This window comes from Pelobates fuscus, chromosome 9 (assembly GCF_036172605.1).
Source record: "Pelobates fuscus isolate aPelFus1 chromosome 9, aPelFus1.pri, whole genome shotgun sequence".
Classification (NCBI taxonomy): domain Eukaryota; kingdom Metazoa; phylum Chordata; class Amphibia; order Anura; family Pelobatidae; genus Pelobates; species Pelobates fuscus.
Genome location: NC_086325.1, coordinates 3,022,545 through 3,039,248, shown reverse-complemented (window position 1 = coordinate 3,039,248; position 16,704 = coordinate 3,022,545). Strand labels below are relative to the sequence as shown.

At 43.3% G+C, this 16,704-nt stretch overlaps 1 long non-coding RNA gene across 1 annotated transcript; it reads right to left on the bottom strand.

Moving 5' to 3' along the window:
- Positions 1-3,065: 3,065 nt before the first annotated feature.
- Positions 3,066-8,908, bottom strand: LOC134572195 (uncharacterized). Its single transcript, XR_010085268.1, has 2 exons — positions 8,581-8,908; positions 3,066-3,289 (listed from the first exon to the last, which is right to left on the bottom strand). It is a non-coding gene; the product is annotated as an uncharacterized LOC134572195 (long non-coding RNA).
- Between the last annotated feature and the right edge of the window lie 7,796 nt (positions 8,909-16,704).

Sequence of the window (16,704 nt, the reverse complement as noted above, 5' to 3'; positions counted from 1 at the left end):
TGATGTGCCGGGAATTGGGAGCCCAGTCTCCATTCCCCAGCGGCAGTGTTATTTGTTGGGAATTGGGAGCCCAGTCTCCAGTCCCCAGCAGCAGAGTATCCAGCAGGGAATAGTCCCCAGCAGCAGAACTCTGTATTGGGAGGAGAGACAGTCGGTCTCCCTCTGCAGAGACTGGAAGTATGTATGGGAGAGGAGATTGTTACCACCTCTCCCCAGCGGCGGATCATTAATGGGCAGAGTGTTATATCGGGAGAGGAGCTTGTTACCCCCTCTCCACAGCGGCAGCTTAATGTACCAGGGGGAGACTGTAAGCCCCCCACCGGTGCAGATGGGACCGTGGTCTCTGCACTTACCACACAGGGGGCAGGGATGGTCGGTCCTACCCCCCACGACAGGGCCGTTTAGCCAAAGGGGAGACAGTCGGTCTCCCCCTTCCGCAGCAGAGCTATGCACCTAAGGGGGAGACAGTCAGTCTCCAGCAACCAGGCTCCAACCAGACTACTCCGGTGGTAGTACTGGCACCAGGACAGAGTACCGCTGGTCTCTGCCCACTCAAGTCGTCAAAGTGGCCGGCATCGGACAAAGGACCACGTGGCGGCGGCCATTTTAACTTAGAACACCGCCGACCCTTACCATCCCCTTCACTTCGACACTTCGACTAAAGTCGAAGTACAGGCAACACTTCGAACGGGACTTAGCCATTTTTATGCAGGAAACTGACTGACCGCACAGCCCAAATCCATGGAACTGTTTTGGGCAAGAAAATGTGCTTGCGGTCGGTCATAAAAGAACTTCCGTGTAACTTTTGATATACTGGAGGGATTTGAACGATTTTTGAGTGTTCCTAATTGAAGTATGCTGAGTAAGAAAATGTATGTTTTATGTTTGTGACATGTATATTTTAGAAGTTACAAATATTGTGTAAAAAGTACATTTTAAACTGTATGAATAATGGGATTATGTGTCACACTAAGGGGAGGGGATGTGTGGGTTGCACCCGTGATGCTATTGGATATTTTACACCTCCCCTGTGGGCAGTCTTATATGTGTGAGATGGAAATAAAAGCCAGGCTGGATGTGCCAGTCCAGAGTTCCTGTTTAACCCTCAAAGTAAAGTGTTGTCTCATTATTGGGGGAAGGATTTATTGCATGCTGTTCCAGTTTGACTGCTAGGAGTGTAAACCTATTCGTATGGTTTCCTATTCAACTGTCTACAGCATTCATATGCATGAGAGGATTTATACGCTTCTCTGATTCGGTGGTTGTGGTGCCTGCTGCAGTGCTTGGAGTCCTCAGGAAACGCTAGGAGCATCCTTTAACAGAGGTACTCAGTCGGGGTGCCAGGCGATCCGTTACACCAGACATTTTATATGACTTACAAAAAATAGAATGGAAATCCACCTATATTATGGCCACTGTAGACGTATCGTCTTTATACCCGAGCATCCCTCATCATAAGGGATTAGAAACAATCAAAGATATTTTGGTCTCAAAACAAAAACTAAACATATGTCAAATAGATTTTTTGGTTCGATTCAACTATTTTTGGTTCGATTCTACATTTTTTTTGCAGCTATGTGGCATCGCCACAATCTCTACGTGTCTCATTGGGAAGGGAAGAGTATCACTGTGAGTGAGGTGGCCGGGGGCGGTCTTGTCCTATGGCGACGCTACATAGATGATGTTCTAATTACATGGAAAGGACAAACTGAAGAGTTAATACCCTTCATAGATAACATTAATTGCAATGATTACAATTTACATTTTACATCAGTTATACATTCCACCAAAATTGATTTTCTGGACCTTACCCTCTATGTAGAGGAGGAACAACTAAAAAGCTAAACTTTCTTTAAGGGCACGGACTGTAACACTGCTATAAATAAGTCTAGTTTACATTATGGTCCATGGCTTACAAATGTTCCTAGTGGACAAATGATGCGTCTAAGACGCAACTGCACAGATCTACAAACATTTGAAGAACAAAATTCCATCATCAAAATGAGATATAGAGATAAAGGCTAGGATGTAGACCAAATAGATGCAGATGAGGAACGGATCAAAAACCTAGATAGACAATCTCTATTAATCAATCACAACATTAAATCTAAGAATAGAGATAATAAGAGATTCGAATATGCTTTTGTTATGACATTTAACTCTCAGGCTAAAAAGATAGAAAGCATCTTGAAAAAACACTGGCATATTTTAAACTGTGATTTGCTAATTTGCTAATTCTATTTTGCATTTCTGTCCTACAGCTTATTAATAATGTAATCCAAAATTGTCCTTGATCCCTCCCAATCCTCGCCCCCCAGAATGAAAAGCCTCGGAAATGTGCCGTGTTCAAAGAATTTGGACGAACTCACTATATTTATCCCTATCACATCATTTATTTATTTACTTTGATATGTAACTGTTGCGGTCACTGGCCCGCCGAGCCTCACGGCCGTGCCCGACCGGCACGACCGCTCCGACTACACGAGCTTACCTGCTCGTCGGCTTACCTGCTCGAACCGCGCACGTAGTTCTTCCGGGCATCACGCCCGAATCCAATATGGCGCCGACCACGTGGTCGCGTCTATGGATAGCCCCGCCCCCGAGAATTATACTAACGTGTGCGTGACGTCACGACGTCAACGCACACGCACGTTCTGGGGTCAGAGGTCGCCCTCTGACCAATCATAGCTTAGAGAGGGGTATTTAAACCCCTAATTCACCCTAGTACTTTGCCATGTCGTGGTTTCAGTTTCCTGATTTCCTGAGAGTGCTATTTCCGTGATTCTGATTTCCTGGTATCCTGATCCTTGGCGTTTCCCTGGTTATTCTGATCTCTGGTTTCCCTGACTTGGCTTGTCTTATCGGTATTGAGTATTTTCTGGCTTCCTTGACCTCGGCTTTCCCTTTGACCATTCTCTGTCTCTAGCGTATTAGTCCGGCCATTCTAAGGTCCGGTTTACGCTCTATCCTGTTATTTTCCTTTTCTTACCTATGTATATGTTTACATAGTTTCTGCGTGCTGGACCACATTACTAGTCGTGACAGTAACACCATATGCTCGTGGGTAAGTCAGTTTATATTTTATTCATATTTATAATACACAGTTACTGAAGTTACACAATGTAATAATGCGTCTCTTCCCATGTCATACGGCAAGAAGCCACTTCTATGGTAAATCCAAAACACGCCCAAAATACAGAGAGATTAACACTAGCAGGTAAACACCGAGATGCTAGGCTTTGAGAGTTCATCTTTGTTGATGTTGTGGCTAGTTCCGCTGAACAATGATCTGAAAAAAATGTAATAAAGAAAACCAATGTTATAGCTCGTAAAGTAGAAAAGTGCGAGATATGATAGAAAAAAGTAGGAATAATATCTCTACCACTCAAAACTCATTATAGCTCTAGTTGGACCAAACAAATAAGGAATCAAATGGCTGCCAAACATTAATGGAATTCATCATTTATAGCTGGGTTTATTTCATTCCTGAACCGAATTAAAAGCTGAATGCACCAATACAGGGCCTCCTGATATGCAGCGAAAATCAACAGAAATTAGAAAATTCTGAAGCTATGCCTTGCTTGGAAATCAAAGAGACGCTATTGGAGAAGAGCAGAGCTTCGAGCTCGGGAATTAAAACAGCCACCCAATCGGGTCCAATATTCGGACAAATTGCAGTTTGGACCGCAACAAATCTCAAACTCTAATAGACACAGGGGATCAGAGAGAATGAGTTATTGAAATAGGGAACGTAGATCAGAGAGAATGAATTATTGAGATAGGGAACGTGGATCAGAGAGAATGAATTATTGAAATAGGGAACGTGGATCAGAGAGAATGAATTATCGAAATAGGGAACGTGGATCAGAGAGAATTAATTATTGAGATAGGGAACGTGGATCAGAGAGAATGAATTATCGAAATAGGGAACGTGGATCAGAGAGAATTAATTATTGAGATAGGGAACGTGGATCAGAGAGAATGGATTATTGAAATAGGGAACGTGGATCAGAGACAATGAATTATTGAAATAGGGAACGTGGATCAGAGAGAATGAATTATCGAAATAGGGAACGTGGATCAGAGAGAATGAGTTATTGAAATAGGGAACGTGGATCAGAGAGAATGAGTTATTGAAATAGGGAGCATGGATCAGAGAGAATGAATTGTTGAAATAGGGAACGTGGATCAGAGAGAATTAATTATTGAGATAGGGAACGTGGATCAGAGAGAATGAATTATCGAAATAGGGAACGTGGATCAGAGAGAATTAATTATTGAGATAGGGAACGTGGATCAGAGAGAATGGATTATTGAAATAGGGAACGTGGATCAGAGAGAATGAATTATTGAAATAGGGAACGTGGATCAGAGAGAATGAATTATCGAAATAGGGAACGTGGATCAGAGAGAATGAGTTATTGAAATAGGGAACGTGGATCAGAGAGAATGAATTATTGAAATGGGGAACGTGGATCAGAGAGAATGAATTGTTGAAATAGGGAACGTGGATCAGAGAGAATGAATTATCGAAATAGTGAACATGGATCAGAGAGAATGAATTATTGAAATAGGGAACGTGGATCAGAGAGAATGAGTTATTGAAATAGGGAACGTGGATCAGAGAGAATGAGTTATTGAAATAGGGAACGTGGATCAGTGAGAATGAATTATTGAAATAGGGAACGTGGATCAGGGAAAATGAGTGGTTGAAATAGGAACGTGGATCAGAGAGAATGAATTATTGAAATAGGGAACGTGGATCAGAGAGAATGAATTATTGAAATAGGGAACGTGGATCAGAGAGAATGAATTATTGAAATACGGAACGTGGATCAGAGAGAATGAATTATCGAAATAGGGAACGTGGATCAGAGAGAATGAATTATTGAAATAGGGAACGTGGATCAGAGAGAATGAATTATTGAAATACGGAACGTGGATCAGAGAGAATGAATTATCGAAATAGGGAACGTGGATCAGAGAGAATGAATTATTGAAATAGGGAACATGGATCAGAGAGAATGAGTTATTGAAATAGGGAACGTGGATCAGAGAGAATGGATTATTGAAATAGGGAATGTGGATCAGAGAAAATGAGTTGTTGAAATAGGAACGTGGATCAGAGAGAATGAATTATTGAAATAGGGAATGTGGATCAGAGAGAATTAATTATTGAAATAGGGAACGTGGATCAGAGAGAATGAATTATTGAAATACGGAACGTGGATCAGAGAGAATGAATTATTGAAATAGGGAACATGGATCAGAGAGAATGAGTTATTGAAATAGAGAACGTGGATCAGAGAGAATGAAATATTGAAATAGGGAAGGTGGATCAGAGAGAATTAATTATTGAAATAGAGAACGTGGATCAGAGAGAATGAATTACTGAAATAGGGAATGTGGATCAGAGAGAATTAATTATTGAAATAGGGAACGTGAATCAGAGAAAATGAGTTGTGAAAATAGGAACAAGAATCAGAGAGAATGAGTTATTGAAATAGGAAACGTGGATCAGAGAGAATGAATTATTGAAATAGAGAACGTTGATCAGAGAGAATTAATTACTGAAATAGGGAACGTGGATCAGAAAGAATGAATTATTGAAATAGGGAACATGGATCAGAGAGAATGAATTGTTGAAATAGGGAACATGGATCAGAGAGAATAAAATATTGAAATAGGGAACGTGGATCAGAGAGAATGAGGTATTGAAATAGGGAACGTGGATCAGAGAGAATGAATTATTGAAATAGGGAACGTAGATCAGAGAGAATGAATTATTGAGATAGGGAACGTGGATCAGAGAGAATAAATTATTGAAATAGGGAACGTGGATCAGAGAGAATTAATTATCGAAATAGGGAACGTGGATCAGAGAGAATTAATAATTGAGATAGGGAACGTGGATCAGAGAGAATTAATTATTGAAATATGCAACGTGGATCAGAGAGAATTAATTATTGAAATACGGAACGTGGATCAGAGAGAATGAATTATTGAAATAGGGAACGTGGATCAGAGAGAATGAATTGTCGAAATAGGGAACGTGGATCAGAGAGAATGAGTTATTGAAATAGGGAACGTGGATCAGAGAGAATGAATTATTGAAATAGGGAACGTGTATCAGAGAGAATGAATTATCGAAATAGGGAACGTGGATCAGAGAGAATGAATTATTGAAATGGGGAACGTGAATCAGAGAGAATGAATTATTGAAATAAGGAACGTGGATCAGAGAGAATGAATTATCGAAATAGGCAACGTGGATCAGAGAGAATGAATTAATGAAATAGGGAACGTGGATCAGAGAGAATGAATTATTGAAATAGGGAACGTGGATCAGAGAGAATGAATTATTGAAATAGGGAACGTGGATCAGAGAGAATGAATTATTGAAATATGCAACGTGGATCAGAGAGAATGAATTATTGAAATACGGAACGTGGATCAGAGAGAATGAATTATTGAAATAGGGAACGTGGATCAGAGAGAATGAATTATCGAAATAGGGAACGTGGATCAGAGAGAATGAGTTGTTGAAATAGGGAACGTGGATCAGAGAGAATGAATTATTGAAATAGGGAACGTGTATCAGAGAGAATGAGTTATCGAAATAGGGAACGTGGATCAGAGAGAATTAATTATTGAAATGGGGAACGTGGATCAGAGAGAATGAATTATTGAAATAGGGAACGTGGATCAGAGAGAATGAATTATCGAAATAGGGAACGTGGATCAGAGAGAATGAATTATTGAAATAGGGAAAGTGGATCAGAGAGAATGAATTATTGAAATAGGGAACGTGGATCAGAGAGAATGAATTATTGAAATAGGGAATGTGGATCAGAGAGAATGAATTATTGAAATAGGGAACGTGGATCAGAGAAAATTAGTTGTTGAAATAGGAACGTGGATCAGAGAGAATGAATTATTGAAATAGGGAACGTGGATCAGAGAGAATGAATTATTGAAATAGGGAATGTGGATCAGAGAGAATGAATTATTGAAATAGGGAACGTGGAACAGAGAGAATGAATTATTGAAATACGGAACGTGGATCAGAGAGAATGAATTATTGAAATAGGGAACATGGATCAGAGAGAATGAGTTATGGAAATAGAGAACGTGGATCAGAGAGAATGAAATATTGAAATAGAGAACGTGGATCAGAGAGAATGAATTATTGAAATAGAGAAAGTGGATCAGAGAGAATGATTTACTGAAATAGGGAATGTGGATCAGAGAGAATGAATTATTGAAATAGGGAACGTGAATCAGAGAAAATGAGTTGTTGAAATAGGAACGTGGATCAGAGAGAATTAATTATTGAAATAGGAAACGTGGATCAGAGAGAATGAATTATTGAAATAGGGAACGTGGATCAGAGAAAATGAGTTGTTGAAATAGGAACGTGGATCAGAGAGAATTAATTATTGAAATAGGGAACGTGGATCAGAGAGAATGAGTTATTGAAATAGGGAACGTGGATCAGAGAGAATGAGTTATTGAAATAGGGAACGTGGATCAGAGAGAATGTATTATTGAAATAGGGAATGTGGATCAGAGAAAATGAGTTGTTGAAATAGGAACGTGGATCAGAGAGAATGAATTATTGAAATAGGGAATGTGGATCAGAGAGAATGAATTATTGAAATAGGGAACGTGGATCAGAGAGAATTAATTATTGTAATAGGGAACGTGGATCAGAGAGAATGAATTATTGAGATAGGGAATGTGGATCAGAGAGAATGAATTATTGAAATAGGGAACGTGGATCAGAGAGAATGAGATAATTGAATTTGGGAACGTCGATCAGATAGAATGAATTATTGAAATAGGGAACGTGGATCAGAGAGAATGACATATTGACATAGGGAACGTGGATCAGAGAGAATGAATTATTGAAATAGGGAACGTGGTTCAGAGAGAATGAATTATCGAAATAGGGTACGTGGATCAGAGAGAATGAGTTATTGAAATAGGGAACGTGGATCAGAGAGAATGAGTTATCGAAATAGGGAACGTGGATCAGAGAGAATGAATTTTTGAAATAGGGGACGTGGATCAGAGAGAATTAATTATTGAAATAGGGAACGTGGATCAGAGAGAATTAATTATTGAAATAGTGAATGTGGATCAGAGAGAATGAGTTATTGAAATAGGGAACGTGGATCAGAGAGAATGAATTATTGAAATAGTGAATGTGGATCAGAGAGAATGAATTATTGAAATAGGGAACGTGGATCAGAGAGAATTAATTATTGAAATAGGGAACGTGGATCAGAGAGAATGAATTATTGAAATAGGGAACGTGGATCAGAGAGAATTAATTATTGAAATAGGGAACGTGGATCAGAGAGAATGAAATGGAGAAACATTGTCAGATGGAAAAGAAATTGTTCTTATCGGTCACATTTTACAATCAGCTTCCTAATCCTTTTGGCAAAATAGCACACATTACATGCTCCAAACTGCGGATTGTATTTACAAGGAAACTAAACAAATTAAGTTAAAATTGGGAAGAATTCACCAACTTTGATCTGATTTTACCCTCAAAAGAGGGTTTCTACTTACTATAAAACATAGGCTGACCAAAAGGAGGAAGACAGCCACAGCAGACAGAACTATGGCAGCAACTGCCCATCCAGGAACGATGTCGCTGGCTGTAGTTGTTGTAGTTGTTGTAGTTGCTGTATTTGCTGTAGTTGCTGTAGTTTTATTTGCTGTAGTTGCTGTAGATGCTGTAGTTACAATGCCAAATCAATGGGAGAAAAGTCAGAAGTGAGTTAATAGTGCCTAAAGCAAACCTTTCACATTTATCTGAAATAAATCGTTGTCGTTGATCATTTAAGCAAAGGTCCAATATGGCCTTTTATCTGTCTAACTATCTACACTGAACACAATAAATGCAGCACTTTTTTTTTGCCCCCATTTTTCATGAGCTGAGCTCAAAGATCTACGACTATTTCTCTCAAATATTGTTCACAAATCTGTCTAAATCTGTGTTAGTGAGCACTTCTCCTTTGCCGAGATAATCCATTTACCTCACAGGTGTGGCATAGCAAGATGCTGATTAGACAGCATGATTATTGCACAGGTGTGCCTTCAGCTGGCCACAATAAAAGGCCACTCTAAAATGTGCAGTTTCATCACACAGCACAATGCCACAGACATTGCAAGTTTTGAGGGAGCGTGCAATTGGCATGACGACTGCAGGAATGTCCACCAGAGCTGTTGCCGTGAATTGAATGTTCATTTCTCTACCATAAGCCATCTCCAAAGGTGTTTTACAGAATTTGTCAGTACATCCAACTGGCCTTACAACCACAGACCACGTTCTACCACACCAGCCCAGGACCTCCACATCCAGCATCTTCACCTACAAGATCGTCTGAGACCAGCCACCCGGACAGCTGACGCAACAATCAGTTTGCATAACCAAAGAATTTCTGCACAAACTGTCAGAAACTGTCTCAGAGAAGCTCATCTGCATGCTCGTTGTCCTCATCGGGGTCTTTACCTGACTGCAGTCTGTTGTCGTAACCGACCTGAGTGGGCAAATGCTCACATTCGTTGGTGTCTGTCACTTTGGAGAGGTGTTCTCTTCATGGATTAATCTGTGTTTTCACTGTACAGGGCAGTTGGCAGACAGCGTGTATGGTGTCGTGTGGGTGAACGGCTTGCTGATGTCAACGTTGTGGATCGAGTGGCCCTTGGTGCAGTGGGGTTATGGTATGGGAAGGCGTATGTTATGGACAATAAACACAGGTGCATTTTATTGATGGCATTTTGAATTCACAGAGATACCGTGACGAGATCCTGAGGCCCATTGATGTGCCATTCATCCACGACCATCACCTCATGTTGCAGCATGATAATGCATTGCCTCATGTTGCAAGGATCTGTACACAATTCCTGGAAGCTGAAAACTTCCCAGTTCTTGCATGGCCAGCATACTCACCGGACATGTCACCCATTGAGCATCGGTGTATACGACCGCATGTTCCAGGTCCTGCCAATATCCAGCAACTTCGCCATTGAAGAGGTGTGGACCAACATTCCACAGGCCACAACCAACAACCTGATCAACTCTATGCGAAGGAGATGTGTTGCACTGCGTGAGGCAAATGGTGGTCACACCATATACGGATTGGTTTTTGGACCCCCCCTTGGATCCCCATAATACAGTAAAACTGCACTTTCAGAGTGGCCTTTTATTGTGGCCTGTGCAATAATCATGCTGTCTAATCAACATTTTGATATGCCACACCTGTGAGGTGGATGGATTATCTCAGCACCTAAAATGTAGGAAACAGGAGGGTGACTAAAACATTCTACATGTATGTGCTCTGTATGTGGGTATGTATGTCTGTATGTAAGTGTGTGTTTGTATGTGCGAGTCTCTATGTGTATCTGCATGTGTGTCTGTATGTGTATCTGTATGTCTGCGTATCTGCCCTATGTATCCGCATGTGTGTCACTGTTTGTAGCTATATAAGTGTCATTATGTGTATCTGAATGTTTTTCCTTAAGTGTATGTGTACCTGCATGTGTGTATATATGTGTATCTGTGTTTTCGCATGTGTGTCAGTGCTTGTATCTGTAGGAGTGTCATTCTGTGTAGCTATCTGTGTGTTAGTTTGTGTGTCTGTATTTGCACGTGTGTCAGTGTGTGTATCTGTGTATCTGTGTCTGTATGTGTCTGTATCAGCATGTGTGTCAGTGTGTGTATCTGTATGTGTTAAACGGTGTGTATCTGCATGTACAATAATCTGTGTTTGTTTATCTGCATCTGTGTGTCTGTGTAACTGTGACCCCACCACACACACTGTCACCCCCCTTCACCCTGCCACACTCAGAATAACTTCCCCAATCCTGTCATTCACCCATGCTATACTTACCTCCTATCGCTCTGCCATATTAACCCTATTACTCTCACCTTTTCTGGCACTGTCACACTTCCCCCTTCCTCCAATCTGGTCATATTCATTCTCCATCACTATGTCACACTCGCCCCCTTTCACCCTGCCACAGTCACCCAATCACATGAACACCTCCACCCCCCCAACCATGCTACACTCACCCTGTGGGGTATGAATGAGACACATGTAGGGACTGGAGGGGTTAGACATATGGGAGGGGAGGGGGATTTAGGGCCCCGTGGTTTGAAAAAAAACTATCACATTTTGTGAGCTTTAAAATTATTGTTTAGTGAATGAGTGAGTGCGTTGGATGTTGTTTGTTGTATGAATTGGCCCCAGCAGCATCCTATGATGTCTGCATGTTCAGGTGAGTGCAGCCTCTTGATTTTATTTATATATTTGGGAGTCCAGGACGACTCCCAGGGTTTGCACCCAGGATACTGTTTAGCCTTGACCTGCAGAGAGTCCGAGGAGGAAGAATTTCCAGAGTAAGTGGATTGGTCTCATATTAGTAGACATTAGGCTGCTAGAGTAGGACCTGCCAAGAATGGGGTACATTGACGGTGTGGCAGGCATATGCAATGTATGGTCACATACCGTAACTAATTAATTTTACCTAGCTGAGGTGTTTTTAAAAAGAACTATTACAATCTGTGATACTTGAAATTGCTGTTTAGTGAGTGAGTGCACTGGATCTTATGTTATATATAGCTTACCTGAAGTTGTGTTAACTTGACATAATGATCCTGTATGGGATAAGAAACAATAGATTAGTTTTCAGAATTTTATACATACTCTATAATTTATATATATTATTACTTTCTTCCAGTCCGGCCGGGTACAGAAAACAGAAGCTCGGGGGGGGGGTGGGAACACACAAAGAGGATGGGAAGAGTAAGACACAAAGGAGCTTGGGGAAGTAAGACATAAAAAGGGGTTGGGAGGATGTAGGAGACATCCCAAGAGGGGGTGATAAGAGACACACAAGGAGCTTGTAAGAGATACACTAAAGGGGAGTGTAAGACACAAAACTTAAAGAAAAAATATCCATAAAAAAATTCTAAATAAATATAATACAAATAAATTGCTGCTCCCCTCTCCATCCCTATCCTTCCCAACAAACCCTCTCTTCTACACTACACACATACACAATGCATCCCTACACAAACACAGACACACCGAAACATACAATGCATCCTACACTCACACAGCAACACACAATACATCCATTACACACACGCAATGCAGCCCTTGCACACATACACGGAAGCACACAATGCATCCATTACACACACTGCATCCCTTACATACAAAAACACACAATGCATTCCTTACAGACACACACACACTGCATTACATTACATACACAGACACAGGGGTCAAGTCCTGGGTAAAAAAGTGCAGGAACTCACCCAAGATCCACTCCCCGCCCTCTCCCCCCCCCCCCCTCACCCCAAAAAAATGATATGCTTGTATGCAGGGGCTGAGTAAGGGCACGGGCTGAGGAGGGGGATAGGAGCTGAGGAAGAGGGACTGGAGCTTAGGAGGGGGGGGGGGGGCATGGGCTGAGGAAGGGGACATGGGCTGAGGTAAGGGATAGGGGCTGAGGAAAGGGACAGGAACTGAGGAAAGGGACAGGAACTGAGGGGCTGAGGAAAGGTACAGGAACTGAGGAAAGGGGCAGGAACTGAGGGGCTGAGGAGGGGGACAAGGGCTGACGAAGGGGGCAGGGGCTGAGGAGGGGGGCATGGGCTGAGGAGAGGGACAGGGGCTGAGGAAGTGGGACAGGGGCTAAGGAAGGGGGACAGGGACTGAGGAGGGGGGCAAGGACTGAGGAGGGAGACAGGGACTGAGTAAGGGGACAGGGCTTGAGGAGGGGGGCAGGGACTGAGGAGGGGGATAGGCACTGAGTAAGGGGACAGGGCTTGAGGAGAGGGGCAGGGACTGAGGAGGGGGACAGGGACTGAGTAAGGGGACAGGACTTGAGGAGGGGGCAGGGACTGGGGAAAGGGACTAAGGAGAGAGACAGGGACTGAGGAGGGGACCAGGAACTGAGGAGGGGGGACAGGGCCTTAAATAGGGGGACAGGGCCTTAAATAGGGGGGCAGGAACTGAGGAGGGTGGACAGGGCCTTAAATAGGGGGACAGGGACTGAGGAGGGGGGCAGGGCCTTAAATAGGGGGACAGGGACTGAGGAGGGGGGACAGGGCCTTAAATAGGGGGACAGGGACTGAGGAGGAGGACAGGGCCTTAAATAGGGGGACAGGGACTGAGGAGGGGGGGCAGGGCCTTAAATAGGGGGACAGGGACTGAGGAGGGGGACAGTGCCTTAAATAGGGGACAGGGACTGAGGAGGGGGACAGGGCCTTAAATAGGGGGACAGGAACTGAGGAGGGGGACAGGGCCTTAAATAGGGGGACAGGGACTGAGGAGGGGGACAGGGACTCAGGAAAGGGGTTCAAAACAAACAAAAAACACCTAAAGTGCCTTCCCCCCTTCCCTAGGGGGATAGGCACTGAGTAAGGGGACAGGGCTTGAGGAGAGGGGCAGGGACTGAGGAGGGGGACAGGGACTGAGTAAGGGGACAGGACTTGAGGAGGGGACAGGGACTGGGGAAAGGGACTAAGGAGAGAGACAGGGACTGAGGAGGGGACCAGGAACTGAGGAGGGGGGACAGGGCCTTAAATAGGGGGACAGGGCCTTAAATAGGGGGGCAGGAACTGAGGAGGGTGGACAGGGCCTTAAATAGGGGGACAGGGACTGAGGAGGGGGGGCAGGGCCTTAAATAGGGGGATAGGGACTGAGGAGGGGGGACAGGGCCTTAAATAGGGGGACAGGGACTGAGGAGGAGGACAGGGCCTTAAATAGGGGGACAGGGACTGAGGAGGGGGGGGGCAGGGCCTTAAATAGGGGGGCAGGGACTGAGGAGGGGGACAGTGCCTTAAATAGGGGACAGGGACTGAGGAGGGGGACAGGGCCTTAAATAGGGGGACAGGAACTGAGGAGGGGGACAGGGCCTTAAATAGGGGGACAGGGACTGAGGAGGGGGACAGGGACTCAGGAAAGGGGTTCAAAACAAACAAAAAACACCTAAAGTGCCTTCCCCCCTTCCTGAGGCTTACCCTGGGCCAGGAGGGGTGGGACCGGATCTGGAACCTGCAGCCTGCAGTCAGTGGAGTAAGCCGGCCTCTCCTGATGATGTCAGGAGGAGGGGGCGTGACTTCCTCTGCTCCCCAGCGGTCCTGTGAGAAGAGCAGAGAAAGCCACGCCCCCTCCTACTGACATTATCAGGAGAGGCCGGACTACTCCACTGACTGCAGGGGGAGAGGTGAGTTTAAAAATCCGAGTCCCCAGTCAGAGGCAGGGGATTCGGATTTGTGCTCCCCCTGCTCTGGCAGCCGCATGTGGAAAAAGCTGTGGAAAAAGTGCAGGAACGCCGTTCCCACGCGTTCCTGCAGGACTCGAGCCCTGCACAGAAACACAATGCATCTCTTACACACACTAAATGCACCCCTTACAGACACACACACACTGCATTACATTACATACACAGAAACACACTTTGCATCCTGTAATGGCACCCCCAGGCATAGAAATGCTTAAACCGCCATTTAGTAGATCTTCCCTTCCAGAGACACAGGCACAGCTACTGTAGACACCAATCCACCGAACCGGAGAAGCATTTGAATGCTCTCAAACATACGAATGCTGTAAACAGCCGAATAGGAAAAACCATACGAATAGGTTTACACTCCTAGCAGTCAAACTGGAACAGCATACAGTAAATCCCCCCAAGAACGAGACAAGGCTCAGTTTTGAGAGTCAAGCAGGAACAGACAGAACTGTGGGTTTATTGTTCTATATACACATTAGTACTACCCACAGGGTTTTGGAAAACAACCAATAAACACATACAATACACTCAGACACTCCCACACAAAATCCTCCCCTCTGCCTGTGATACAATTCTCTTACACAATGGGTGATGTAATTATCACAGGCAGAGAAATACAGTTTTTCCACATTATTCATAACTTTAAAAGTATGCATCACATTCACATAAATACATTTTCTGAATCAGCATACTCCAAATACAAAGTGGTTCAAAAGATAGATTGTAGTCCTTTGTGACCAAATGAAGCATGGCTTTTCTGCCCAAAACCAGTTCCAGAGTCTTCTATCCTGGAGATAATTGGGAGGTAATCCAATTATCTCCCAGGACAGAGGCAAAACTCCATTAAGCACATGGCAGTAAAAAGACAGTAAAATACAATAAAATACACAAGGTTAAATTTATTACATAAAATACAGACATGCAACATATCCCCAGATAGCTCAGGTCTGAGCACACATTATTACTGAATGGCTCTCAGACCACACACATACAGTTCAATTGCCATGGAGCCAAAGTCTTTTATTACATGGCATAGCTATCAGGGTTAAATGAGTTCATTCAGTAAATCCGAGAATCTAACGAACGCCAGAGCAGAAATACATGAATAGACCTTTCTGCAAAGGAAAATAAAGTATTTAAATGCTGGTCCATAGTCAAAAGGCAGCAGGCAGGCAACCAGGCTCCTCCAATGCACAGTGGCGAGATTGGTCTCGTCACACATCCCTTACACATAAACACATATTCACGCAATGCATCCCTTACACACACACACACACACACACAGAAACACACAATGCATTACTTACATACAAACACGCACTGCATCCCTTACACAAACTGGTATCGATATATACTACATTCCATAAGAACACGCACACATTGCATCCTCTACCATAACACCTAACACATCCCCTACACACATACACTCCACTCCCTGTGAGCGAACTCATGGGTGGGCCATGTATGTGGACATATGGGCGGGCATTGTGATGTCACATGGTGGGCAGAGCATATGGGGGCAGCAATTTTTTTTTGCCTACGACGGCAGAAATCCTTGTACCGGCCCTGACCTCAGATTACCTCCAGTTTATCTCCAGAATATCTCCAAGCATACACTTTGAAGCAGCAGGTGTTTTTTTACATTTGAGGGGGGTGGAGGGTGCCAAACATCTATAGGATCTGCCCCTGGTGCCAAATGCTCTAGGTATGCCCCTGACATCAAGACATGGGCTCTACATGTCCTCTGGTAAGTGGGACCAAGACAGCAGCAAATCTTTTAAGTTCTGCAATTGTATTGAGATCTGGGAAACAATTTGACACTTGACAAAGTCTTTTGATCTTTTCCCTTGCCTATTTTTCTTGCTTCAAACACATATATTTTAAGAACTGACTGTTCACTTGCTGCCTTATATATCCCACCCATGACGAGTGACATTGTAACTATAGATCAATGTTATACACTTTATCTGTCAGTGTGTTTAATGTTGTGGCTACTCAATGTTTATTGATATTAAACCACCTGAACATCTCTCCTCTGCCTCGTTCCTCAGGAACATGCATTGATGGAATATATCCAAATACCTCAGACATGTAAAATACTGGTATAATTATAAAGGACACTGAATACCTCCAGTAGGACTTTAATTCACACATTTATCTCATGTCTCTGCCATGATGAGTACTACAAGAGACATATTTAAGTATCTTTGCTGAAAGCCCACTATATATCCAACAATACGAAGGCTGACATTGAAGGATCTGTAAAGAGATCTTCATATTAGATTCTAATTACACTCAGCTATACACTACATGATATAAATACATGATGACCATTCAGGGAACCATACAATCGTTCTAAACGGTCACCAGACACAGAGAAAA